Consider the following 13607-nt stretch of genomic DNA (forward strand, 5'->3'; position numbering starts at 1 on the left):
ATCCATAGGTTCATTCTCTTAAACATTTCCCATAAAAAGATTTAGCCATACACAGGATTTTATGAATGTGGCAATATTCCTGAGGATCTGAGAGGTTCTACTGTTCACAACATAGCCTATGCCATCTTGCTGACTGTACCCCTCTCATTTTTCAGCTCAGGGCCTTTCAGAGCCCAGGCTCCTGCCATGACCTCTCCCACTGATCTTGTCCCTCACCACCCCCATGAAAAGAGTCCTCTCCTTCCCTCTGATAGCATTTCCCACGGAATGTGTTCTTACTGGATTAGCCTGCCTGGCATCCCCTATCTGTCTGAGCATTCTGTTATGCATCAGTGAAGCATCTGATCTGCGTGTTCATGTCAAATGGGAATACAGATGTGTTAGGCATCTCATTTGCATAACCCATTGATAAGGCTTGCTCTGTGTATGTATTTAAGATCTTCTTATAATAATTAGAGTGGCTGAAGGGCCCCAGAATACAACAGGTTGGGGACTACTTCCACAAAAATCTCTCTATCAAAAACCTATGGGGATTTTACCTACTGATTTATTTATATTTTTATTCTTATCTGCATTTGTCTTTTAAATTAACAAAAATCTTAAGTTTACCCCTTAGAAAAACTTGTACATATTTCTATTTACCCTAATTTGTCCCTACTTAAACTTTTTTTTATAAGATAAAAATTTTCATACATAAGGGAGAGCGCAAATGCAGTCCCCCACTACCACAAATTATGCAGTCGAGTTTCCCACATTTGGGGAAATCACAGGGGTCAGCACATCCGGAGTGCAATGGATAAGCCTCGCCCTGGGAAAACCACCTTCGTGATCATGGTATCTCCCCTGCCAGGTAAGTAACTTACTTAAACTTTAAGCATATATCTCCTTTATTAGATTCCAGATTTTAGTGAACACAGTTAGTATACTTCAATATTTTATTGACATTGACCTTTTCTACTTTTGGTTTTGACCATTTCATACTGAATAATGATGACCTGTCCCCATGTTTTAGATTCTAATTCTTTTACATCACCAATGTGGGAACATTACAGATAATCAATATTTCCTCCCACTCACCCACTAACTGCTTAGCCCTGATGTCAATACCATTTGTTAATGGTATTGATATTAGAAAGGAAGGCACCTGCCCATTTTTCTTCTCACTGGATTGTTTAAGAGAAAATGCTGCCTGGCCTGTGGTTGGCGCAGTGGATAGAGCGCTGACCTGGAACGCTGAAGTCGCTGGTTCAGAGTCCTGGGCTTCCCTGGTCAAGGCACACAAGACAAGCAACCAATGAACAGCTAGGGTGAAGCCACTATTTCATGTCCCCCCCAACCCTGTATAATCAATAAATAAAATGTTTTTTTAAAAAGAAAATGCTGATATGACATTGTAAAATTTAATTGAGTTTCTTTTATAAAAAATTGTTTTGCCATTAAGAAAACTTGGAGAAACTTGGATTTCAACTTCTTCTAATCAGGAAGCTAAGATATTGGCTAATGGGACAGTCTTCATTTTTGTGATACAACTAACCACTATTTTTACTATTCCTGTTCATTATCACTGAATCCTCTTACAAAATTGCTCACCTCCCATGAGAAAAGTTAAGCTTTTATGAATTACCCAACAGTTACACTCTGGGCCAAAGGGTGTAATGACTAGTGGTATGTGCTGAGTCTGTATCCCCAGGGAGTGGGTTTTGGGTTTAAAATGCTAACATTCAGAAAATACTTATTGAATATCCACTGTTTGCATACAAGGTATTGTACTTGGTGCTAGGAATATAAAAGGAGTAGAAATATTCCTGGTCTTCAGGGACATCACAATTTAGAGTGGAGATCAGACAAAACCAGCAAGTCAGAAAAGAATTGTGATACAAAACAGAGTGGTGTCACTTGAAACTTCCTTGAGAGACAAAGAGAGCTGATGGACCCCAGGGAAAGTAAAGAACCCACCCCACTGGCCTCAGGGGAGATTTCACAGGAGGGATCTTAGTAGCACCCTATGTAGTTGCTGTTTTTGGTAACATTAACAAGAAAACGCATTTATAATTTTATACTGCAACTATCTGTAAGGCAATTAGGATTAAAAATGTTCAGATATACCTTAGGTTGAATATTACTTATATTTTTAAAAACAGTATGTTCTTTTAATCATTTAATTTAAAAATATTGAACTCACACATACATCTTATTCTAGTATTCAAAAATGTTTGGAAAGCTTTTTCTTAATTTTCAGCACTGAAATCTATCCTAATGCCTTTAGCAATAGTCATTGTAACTCAATGACATTAATATTTTGTGTTCCTTATCGTTTATAAGACTGAGTTATATTTGAAAGTGTGATGAAATACTCCCATCTTTCCATTTGTGTATATGGTCTGATATCCAAGTTCTGCACAGGGGACATGTTTCCTCTCTGTAGAATCATCAGGTAATACAACCTTTGGAAAATATAAGCTAACATATAGGAAGAAAATTCTTCTGAAATTCAGCTATATAGAACAAATATCATTCATATCTGAACAAGTCACTCCATAATGTGGTGATGTAAAAAATATTCACAAAACCTGTCTAAAAATTCCCAGATGTTCCCCCAAATCCAAAAACTTTAAAATGAGGTAGAATAAAGTCAGTAATATTCCAGAATCTATCTAGTTATACCACCAAATTGCCCATAGCTAATAAGGTAATGAAACCAAAATGATATGGGAACACAATTCAGTAATACTGATATAATTCTCCTAAGAAATGACACCAGTAACGCCTGGATTTAAAAGACACTATTGAAGAAGATACTAATGAAAAGCATTTTGCATCTATGAAAGGAATTTCAAAATGAAATCTAATTACAAAAATCCAGAGTACTTTCCAGAAGCTTGAATGATCCAAAATAGGATTTAAAAGGTTAAACTATAGTAAAGTGACAGGGAGAAGGAGAGCAGACGGTCCTGCCAAGAATACCAGTAACCAGGCAGACCAAATCTTTGAGTACTTAACCTTCTCTTAGAAAAGTCTAGACTATAATGCTTTTTTTTTTGCATACATAGGAATTGTTAGAAGTCCAATTCCAAGAGAAATTTCATGTATTTCTTTAAAAAATTTTTTACTGATTGATTCTTAAGAGAGAAAGGAGTGGGAAGAAAAAGAAACATAGATTTGTTGTTTCACTTATTTATGTATTTATTGGTTGATTCTTATTTTAAAATGAAGTTTTTAAAAAATATTTCATTCATTTTTAGACAGAGAGAAAGATAGAAGGTGGGGAAAGAGTAGGAATTATCAACTCCCATGTGTGCCTTGACCAGGCAAGCCCAGGGTTTTGAACCAGTGACCTCAGCATTCCAGGTTGACACTTTACCCATTGTACCAGCAGAGGTCGGGCAGTTGATTCTTGTATATGCTCTGACCAGAGATCAAACTCCCAACCTTGGTGTATCAGAATGATACTCTAACCAACTGAGCTACCTGGCCAGGGCCTCCATGTATTTCTTCAGCTTAGGTTTTCAGTACATCTCTTGGGCATGGAGTTTATCTGGATACAAACATCTCCAGAATGAAAGCAAGGCCCTGCTCCCATCCATCTTGGTGCATAGCTTTTGTACAGTTTTCCTAGTCAGGCACCCACTTTCTGGATCCTCAATTTTGGTTTGCAAAGAATCCAGTTATTTCCTAAGCTCCTCTCTTATAATACTTTGCCTGAAGTACAAAGTAAAGTGAGCTCAAAGTTCTTCTCTGCCAACAACCATTTTCCTCAGAGCTACAGATTCAATAGGTAAGCATATGGCTTCTTTTTCCAATTATATTAAGCAACAATTCTACCAAATATTTTACTCCTGTATAATTTGAGTGTGTCTATCTTCACAGCTGTTTTATATTTTATTTGTTTATTTTTTTTTAGCAAGAGCAAAAGAGACAGACAGGAAGGGAGAGAGATGAGAAGCATGAACTCATAATTGCGACACCTTAGTTCTTTGATTGCTTTCTCATATGTGCCTTGACTGGGGGGCTCCGGCCAAGCCAGTGATACCTTGCTCAAGTCAGTGACCTTGGACTTCAATCCAGTGACCTTGGGCTTCAAGCCAGCAACCGTTGGGCTCAAGCCAGCAACCATGGGGTCATGTCTATGATCCCACGCTGAAGCCAGATGAGCTTGTACTCAAGCCGGTGACCTTGGGGTTTCGAACCTGGGTCCTCAGTTTATGAGGCTAATGCTCTATCCACTGCTCCACTTGTTCAGGCTCAAATCTGTTTTGACTATCATAGGACCTTTTCCGTTCTAGATGAGGTTTAGACTCATCTTTTCAATTGCTACAAAGAAACCATGCTGGGATAAAAAACAATCTGGCGAAGTAGGGGGTCCAGGATGAAATTTGGCAAATCTTGGCAGTCACTAAATAAGCCTCATGAAGCACCAGCATGGTGGGCAAGTGGGGGTTTGAGGGGGACCTGCTGAGAGGAATGCTAAAGGGGCTGCCGCCGAGGTCTGTGGAAGGCTGTGACCTTCCTCAGTGGAAGGAACACTTGCCTGTGAGCTTGTTGTCAGGCATCTGGTGGTGGGTTGCTGTTGGTCAGGGGGGTGGGCAGAGGGGAAGAAGAGCCAGAAGAGGCAGAAGAGGGTGCAGAACGGGAAGAGCGAGGACAGACTGGCACATGCTGGCATCTCGGAGTATATCTCTCCTCACCTCTAACCACGATGACCTTTTAGGGCATATTGGCACTGCTTCACATCACTTTCCAATTCTTATGTAAATTTCTGTTTTGGCTTAGTGTCACCCAGAACTGAATAGGAAAATGGATTCTAAATGTAGTTTCACCTTAGTGAGACTGACTTAAAAAAACCTCACTCTTTCCTTTGACTGTTCTCTCTGCATCACCATCATCATCCAACCATCCATCAACTCCTGCTGATCTGATATTGTTAATAGCGCTGCATTATGACCCATTCCCTTCTCTGTCACTGCCCTTCGTTAGTTCCACCCTTCGTGCATCTTATGTCTGGATTACTGTAATTGCCTCTTGACTTGCAGTTACATCAAATATGGCCATGTGGGTTGTGCACTGCCCGACTGCAGGGTTGCTGCTCAAATCTAGCCTCATTTCCTCCAAGTTCTTAAGAATATTTGTTAGCAGGTTCTTAAAAATGTTTATTGAAAAATAATGTTTATTGAATTAATGATTAGTGATGCATGATGAGGATTCTAACAAGCATTGTTATACTTTATGAAAGAATATAAAAATAATTGAAGGAAGATTTTGGGATAATGCTGACTATCTTGAAATAAAGTACTTCTGTAAGGATGTTTTTATATTAGACATTTCTGGACCAATAATCATTAAATTTTAAAAAATTTATAATAAAAATGTCAGTGCATAGACTTAATATCAGAATATATTAAATCTAAGCACTTATGTGGGTTACAGATGTTGACCTTTTCTGAAAACCTATCTCTTTTCAAATAGATTCTTGCTATGGTGTAAGTAAAAGGTTTAATAAATATGGAAATAATCACTTTCAATGCCCGCATCGTGCTTTGTTAGGCTTATGAGTGTACCTGCCACTCAATGCATCACAATTCTAAGATTAAAAAGAATGACTTGCTTAAATATCTTTGCATCTTACAAATGAATAAAACGTGATAAAAATCTCATTAGAAGAATGGGCAAAGGGCTTATCAAGGGAGTCAGGAAAGAAGAAATAAAAATGGTCAATAAATATAAGAAAAATTTAACCTTAGTAGTAAAGAAATGCAAACCCCCCAAATTAATATCATTTTAATCTATCACAATAGCTAAGGGTGTGAAGAAGTGAACATTTTTCATCCATTGCTGTTGGGCATGTATATCTGCAGTCTTTCTGTGCAATTGGATAGAAAACCCACTTCCAGAAATTTGTTCTAAGAAAATAATAGGGCTTTTCCGCCTACACCCTCCCTCGCCCCCCAGCGCCGCTCTGGCTGCACCGCGCTCGCTCTGAGCTCCAGGATCCTGTTAAACCAGCACCGTGGTCGTCTCTTTCCAGCCATCATCATGATCATCTACTGGGACCTCATCAGCCGTGATGAGATGTTCTCTGATATGTACAAGATCCTGGAGATCACAGACGGGCTGTGCCTGGAGGTAGAGGGGAAATGGTCAGTAGGACAGAGGGTAAAGCTGATGACTCGCTTATTGCTGGAAATGCTTCCACTGAAGGCTTGGAAGGAGAAGGCCCCAAAAGCACAGTAATCACTGGTGTTGATACTGCCATGAACCATTATTTGCAGGAAACCAGCTTCACAAAAGAAGCCTACAAGAAGTATCATCAAAAATGACATGAAATAAATCAAAGGGAAACCTGAAGAACAGAGACCAGAAAAAGTAAAGCCTTTTAAGACAGGGGCTGCTGAACAAATCAAGCACATCCTTGCTAATTTCACAACTACCAGTTCTCTATTGGTGAAAATATAAATCCAGATGGCATGGCTGCTCTGCTGGATGACTGTGACCCCATGTATGATTTTCTTTCAAGATGGTTTAGAAATGAAAAAATGCTACCAAATTTGGCAATTTGGGTCTATCAGCTGTCATCATAACTGGCTGCTGCTTTTCATTCACACACCAGGACTAGGACTAATGGGATTAATGTTACCTTGAGCTTTTCATTTATTTTGACCTTGATTTATTTGAAGTGGCTTTCAACTTATTTTTACAAACATTCAACATTTTCTTGACAACTCAGCCTCCTCCTTACAACGAATATATTTTATTGTGCTGTGGAATGGTGATGTTCTTCGAGCACAGTGAACTATGTAACCCTGAAGAGCAGTTACTGGTTGTACTTTCAAGGTCATATCTGTGTTTTTTAGATTGTTAGCCTACTTCCCTTGCTGGAAACTGCTCCATTTGACATTCTGTAGCTCTGGTTGAGACCCTGCTGTATATATTTAGAGAGAGAGTGAGAGACAAGAAGGGGAGAAAGGGAGGAGAGAGAGATGAGATGCATCAACTTTAGTTGTTCATTGATTGCTTCTTTTATGTGCTTTGATGGGGAGGGGCTCCAGCTGAGCCAGTGGGTTCCCGTGGATGATCTCATACTCAAGCCAGCGACCTTGCACTCAAGTCAAGGAGCCAGCAACCTTGGGTTTCCAGCTGGGGACCTCAGCATCTGGGTCTATATTCTATCCACTGCACCACCACCAGTCAGGCAGGACCCTGCTATATTGAATTAGCATTTAGTTAAAAATGGCTTCGATTAGAATCAAAATTCAGCATCTTGGGCAGACACATTTCTGCTATTGTGAGACCATTTCCATGTTTGTGGCTAGGTTCTGGCCACTCTGGTTATAGTAACCAGCAATTTGATTTCTGGTTGAATGGACTATTCTCATACTTTGCAAAAAAAAATCTCTTTAACTTTTTAACAACCAAGTTAAAATTCCCATTTTTCTTACAACCAAGCTTTCTTGTATATTAATGGTCACTTACGTTATAATTTTAGGAACTGTGGTTAAACAAATGAAATAAATTTTTAAATCTTGTTCACAACAAAATGTTTCTGAATTGAGGGCCTGCTCCTGAAGCTATTTGACTAGAAATTACGCTATTTCTAAGAAGATTTCAAGAGGACAATTGAATGATCATGCATTTAATAACTCTGTTCAACTTAATTAAGAAATTAACTTTTTATCGTTTTTTTATTGCCTAAAGTATAAAGTACAATTTCTTTAACATTCTATCAGTTACTTTGGTTGCCTAAAGAGCATCTAAAACATAGTGGTTTAAAATTTAATATGTTTCATTATGTTTTATGATTTATGGAGCTAAGGGTAGATTTTTTGTTCTGGGTTGGCTTGCATGAAGTTTGAGAGTCTAGGCTAGTCCTATTTCTGTGTCTGGGGTGGCTGGGCCTCTCTCTACAGATCTCTCATTCTCCAAGGGCTAGCCTGGGTGTGTCACATGTTGGCAGAAGATTTTCTAGCATCAAGAAAGGGCAAACCCCATAACACTTCTATTTTGCAAGACTCAGCCTGTGTCACATTTCCCAATGTCCCACTGGCCAAAGCAAGTCACATTGGCTCCAGTGCATGGGTACAGAGAGACCTGATTTATGGAGGTCATTACTGCAATGACCTATCACAAGCTCTGAACCTGCAGTTCCCAAACTGTAGCTGAGGTACCCAGGCAGGCCATGGTGAATTCACAGGAGGTATTGTGGGATTTTTTTTAAAATTTGAGGGAAACATAATTATACTGTGTGAATGTTGAACATCATGGAAACTACTAGCTTAATGTAGATCACAGTGTCAACATTATAACAATACATGCCTTTTGGTGCTGTGTATCTTTGCAAAGCTGGATTTTTGGTGGCTGCTGTGATAAAAAGCAAGTACTGCATGAAAATCACTGTGGAACAGGAAGTGAAAGTGGTGGTGTCCAATTTGATCCTAAGATTGCAGAAGCTGTGCAGTTCCCAACAGCTGCACATATGCCATTATTAAGTAAATGTTATTTAAGAATAAAACAAAATATTATTTAAAATTTATGTGTGGGTGTTGAGGGGAAGTGAAGGAGGGTATGGGGGAATAAATGGTGATGGATGGAGACTTGACTTGGGTGGTGAACACACCATACAGTATACAGATGATGTGTTGTAGAACTGTGCATCTGAAACCTGTATAATTTTGTTAACAAGTGTCACCTCAATAAGTTCAATAAAAAGGAAAATTTTATGTGTGTTAATTTTCAAATGTTTTTAAGCTATTAAAACATAGAAACTTACAAAGTTATTTGGACATAACTTTAAAAATTTATTATTTATTTTTTATTTTTAGTGAGAGGAGAGGAGGCAGAGAGACACACTCCTAACCGTGATCCACCCAGCGAGCTCACTAGAGGGTGATGCTCTGCCCATCTGGGGCCCTTGCTCTGTTGCAACTGGAGCCATTTTTTAGCACCTGAGGTGGAGGCCATGGAGCTATTCTCAGCGCCTGGGGCCAACTTGCTCTAATTGAGCCATGGCTGTAGGAGGGGAGGAGGAGAGATAGATAGATATAGAGATAGAGACAGAGATAGAGATAGAGATAGAGATAGAGAGAGAAGCAAGAGGGGGGGTGGAGAAGCAGATGGGTACTTCTCCTGTGTGCCATGACCAGGAATCAAACCCAGGGCATCCACACACCAGGTTGATGCTCTACCACTGAGCCAATCAGCCAGGGCCAGGACATAACTACTTAATAAATGTAAGTATTAAGAATTTTTTAGTCTAGAGGTACTGTGAAAAAATTAGCAAGATACTAAGGATGCTGTGAACCAGGAAAGGTTGGCAACTGCTGTTCTAACCTCATTTTTTACTGCTAATGAAAGGAGAAAATCAAGAAGAAAAGCTTGTTTGGGGGAAAAGTGAATGAATTCAATTTTGAATATGGTGAATCTGAGAACCTACTGGGCCATCAGGGAAAGATAAAGAACTGGGATTCAGGTAGGCGGTTTGGAGTGGAACTAATGCCATCCCTGAACAGTCACGTTCCAGCTCCCTTTCTTATTTCTTTAGATATTGCATATACTCAAGAATTAACTGTAAAAGAAAGGGGTAGGGTTGCTGAAAGGGAAGGGACCTAAAAACCAAAACTCAAAATCAACCTGCAAAACAAATATTCTTAGCTTAATATTTTTACAAATGTTAAAATTTTTACAAATGACACATTTTATTTTCCTTCTTATGCCGTAAAATATTGCCAAGGGCCGACTTCTGAAGGGGAGCCATAAAGTTTCGTATCTTAGAGAAAGAGAAGATGCGTTCTTGACCTCTTAGCCAGATCTTGTGGAGATAGAGGGTTTGCTAGATTACTTTATTTCCCATTTCACACATTGCTAGCTGAGCTCAGTAAGCTCAGATCATAAAGGAGAGACTCTATTGTATAAAGAAAATACTCTTGTATGCAGTTTAGGCTTAAAAAGATCAGCATCAAGAAGCAGGACATTTGGCCAAGGAAATTGTGGAAAAGAACAAGAAGAGAAGATAGTGATTTGTGTTTTGTAATTTTCTCCATGGCTTGGAAAGGAGTCATGTTATAAAAAAGAGAGTAATAGTAAGCACGAAGAGGGGGAGATAGACTCTTTCCAAGTTGGGGAGCCCTGAAAAGCTCATTCACCTCTTGTCCTGTTCACCTCTGCCACTTAGGGTACGACCATAATAACCTGGTCACACACCAAGGACAGAAGGAAATCTTATGATTTTGTTTTCCTATGCTGTTCCTACTTCTGATGTTTTATGAATGGTGTGACAATAACCAGTAGACCTTCCAAGTCACCATCTGCCCACCCTGCCCTGACAAGGCAGGGTGGACTGTCAGGCCAGTAGACTGGGTGAAGGAAGTAGTTATTCCTGTAGCCAACAGAGCAGGGGTGAGGCTGAGCTGAACAGGAAGCCCCTAGTAAATAGCAGTCATTGTCTTGAGACATGTCTTAGTTTCCCAGTGCATGCCAGTGACCCCCATGAGGCTAGAAGACCCTTTCTTCAGTGTCACAAGAACCCAAAGACACTTTTCTCCTCAGCTATCTAAATGTCACCTTAGGGAGAGAAGCAGGGGAAGGAGACAGCTGTCTGAGGACCAGCATTGGTTACATAATTTTCTGGCCCCAGTGCAAAATAAAAATACAACTCCTTTGTTCAAACACGAAGAATTTTAACACTGTGACAGCAGAGCATTAAACGAGGTACGAGGCCCCTAGAAGTGAAGAGATCTGTGCATGTTGCTGGTCTCAGACCCATAAAGCCAGCCCTGCTGAGAGCCTAAATAGCCCACTCTCCTAGAGATTCTCAGTATTGCCCAAAGGGATTGTTTAAATTATCAGATTGGATTAAATTTAAACTGCATTGGACATAAAGTTAATTTTTTCCCCATTAACTAGTGAATGGGAGCCTGGGAGAAATTCCAGATTAGTTTACGGACAATTAAGACATTAGTGAGTTGGGTGTGAGTTAAATATGTGGTCCTGCTATAAAGACATGATTTTTTTTCTTTTATAGAAGGACTGGTGATCAGAGAGGTTGAGGGATCACTCAAGGAGACCCAGGTCATCAGAGGTGAAACTGAGGTTTAAACCCAGGTGTAACTCCAAACTCAGACATGTTTCCTCTCCTCTGATAGTCAAAGCTAAGTATGAGAAATTAAAAGTTAAAGTGAGAATTCTTTTAAAATGCACTTGTTCTCGTAAGCACACAGAAAACAGCATACCTTATCACCAATAGGAATGAAACTATTCCCTAGAGGGTGTTTTGGAAAATTGGGGAATGTTTGGTGACTCAGGAATGTGATAGGCATTTTATGGGCAAAAAAGTTGCAATTCACAGGACAGTCCTGCACAAGGGAGAATTGTTTGATATTCTGCATAATTTTTGAATCTTTTACCAGTCACTCAAGTAGGTGAAAATTTTGTTTATAGTTATGAATCTAAAACTTAATATCATTTTACATATAAACTCAAAACTTTTTTTTTTTGCAAGGTTTAAAAATAGGCTGAATTTTTCATGACTACCACTGTGTAAACTGAAGAATATACTTGATTTGTTTTCAACTTTACCGAGAGTTGTTTCCCATTTTCAGAAACCGTATCACCAAAGGCCAGGCTGCTTTTGGCATTTGAATCACCAAATCAGACTATGTTGGTAGATGCCAGGTTCCCATGAATTCCACATGTAGACGTATTGGCTGCTTCACTAGTCTTCTGGTAGAGCTGTGACAGAGCCTACTGTCATATACATTATTTTATTGTAAATTCCTTTATTTTTATTTCTCCTTTGTGTTGTGTGGTAGTGAGGGCATTGTGTTGTTTTGCTAAAAAGTTGCATGTGTTATGGTAGGTGGTGATTTTGTTTGAATTCCACTTTAAGGTTGTAGTTGGATCAGTAAAGAGCATATTTCTTTTTGCAAGGCAACCCTCTTGTTATTGGCTTCCCTTGAAGGACGTATTGGCTCTGAGGGCAATATTACTGGGCCTGATGTGAAAGGGTTATTAAATCTTTCAAGAGACTGCGTTCTGTATGTTAGGTGTTGAAACATCTGACTTAATTTACCCAAAGAATTAGGCTTTTCAGGTGACCTCTTTTTTATCTCAAAGTTAGTTTTTGTCTTCTTGGATGAACAAAGTTGTGTTTTTCATTTGAGGAACCAACCTTGGCAGTGAAACAAAAATAAAAATTTTTTTTGATTCAGGTTTTTTGTTTTTTTTCTTTTTGGGAAATATATCCCTTGGGAGGTAAAATAATTGTGTGAGTCATTCACATGACAACTCAAAAAGGCTCCCTGTTATTGTTATGAGGAAACTGGAATTAGGAGGGTTCAGGGCAAAATCTCCCAATCTGCTGAGTTTCTTAATATAACTACAGGACTTCTCTTTAGTGGGAGGAAGTGTCTTACTGCCTATTTTTAACAATGTTACTTTTGTCAGTCAATAATATAAAAAAGATTGAGAAGAAGGTAAAATATGATATAGGTTTAAGTCTTATCTTCTAACCAGGGGGCTGGTCCAACTGCAGAATGGCAGCTCAGCTTGATTGGACTTACCCAGCTGCTCAAAGACAGTGAGTTCTTTGTTGTAGACACTGGGATCACTCCATGTCATAACATCTATTATGGTCATTAAGGAAAAAATTTCTCTGGTTTCTTTGGGCCCTCTTTCTTCTTGAAACTTCTCCATCACTCCCATCTCACCCCAGTGGGACAAGCGCTTCCCCAGGGACTTGCTTCTTACTTAGTCTGTTCAGTCTCTGGTCTGAGGGATTGGTTAATCAGGATGGAGGGAAGGAGTGGGACAGGAAAGTACCTGTGCATCTTTCAGGTAACGGATCTACCCTTTAGTGTAAGGAGTTTATCATAATATTCAAGAGCCCAGTCTCTCAAACCAGATGGCTAGGATTTCACTTGTGGCTCTAGGATGAATAGTTGTGTAACTTGAATTCTCTGTGCTTCAGTTTCCTCATCTATAAAACTGGAATTATAATAATACCTAATCCTCAAGGTTGTTGTGATGATTAAATATATTAAGATGTATAGATGGGAAGCAGGGAGGCGGAAAACCTTTTCCATGCACTGAGATATTTGAAAAAGAGAATTTTTTTTTGTTTGCTTATCTCCTGGTTGGTGATTTATTGCAGATTGGTTGAACTTAATTGACTTCTTTAATCTTTTGGGTGGTGGGACTAAGAGAAAAACTAGATAAAAGCAAAGAAGGAGTCATCAGCTTGGGCTTTAGATTTAGAGAGTGGGCTTGTTGAAGTCTGAGCCCCAAGTGGCAGACAAATTATGAAGTGATAGGAAATGACTGCCTAAGTGAGCATTCATTTCAGTGATAAGCACGGGTGACATTTCAAGCACTGTGCTATACACTGTGGATACACTGGTGACGGAGACAGACAAGGTGGGGAGACAGACCATAAACAAACACATAAAAAGTAAGCAAGATAACTTCATGTGGTATAAATACTTTGAAGACAATAAAACCAAATTACTACTTTAGTTGGAAGCCTAATCACCTTTGAGCTATGTGGTGAATTTAAAGATCTGGGGAGAAAGCATTGGAAATACTGCGAATAGCAAATATAGATAAAGTCTTATAGACATAAA

General features: G+C 39.1%; 1 non-coding gene and 2 pseudogenes across 1 annotated transcript; 1 reads left to right on the forward strand and 2 right to left on the reverse strand.

The window, feature by feature from the left end:
• Positions 1-694: 694 nt before the first annotated feature.
• On the reverse strand, positions 695-858 carry LOC136401709 (U1 spliceosomal RNA). The gene has a single exon (XR_010750715.1). It is a non-coding gene; the product is annotated as a U1 spliceosomal RNA (small nuclear RNA).
• Positions 859-2328: 1470 nt separating this feature from the next.
• Positions 2329-6032, reverse strand: LOC136398341 (E3 ubiquitin-protein ligase RNFT1 pseudogene; annotated as a pseudogene).
• LOC136398342 (translationally-controlled tumor protein-like) lies at positions 6031-6636 on the forward strand (annotated as a pseudogene).
• Positions 6637-13607: the final 6971 nt, after the last annotated feature.

Source organism: Saccopteryx leptura, chromosome 3 (assembly GCF_036850995.1).
Source record: "Saccopteryx leptura isolate mSacLep1 chromosome 3, mSacLep1_pri_phased_curated, whole genome shotgun sequence".
In the NCBI taxonomy this organism is placed as follows: Eukaryota; Metazoa; Chordata; class Mammalia; order Chiroptera; family Emballonuridae; genus Saccopteryx; species Saccopteryx leptura.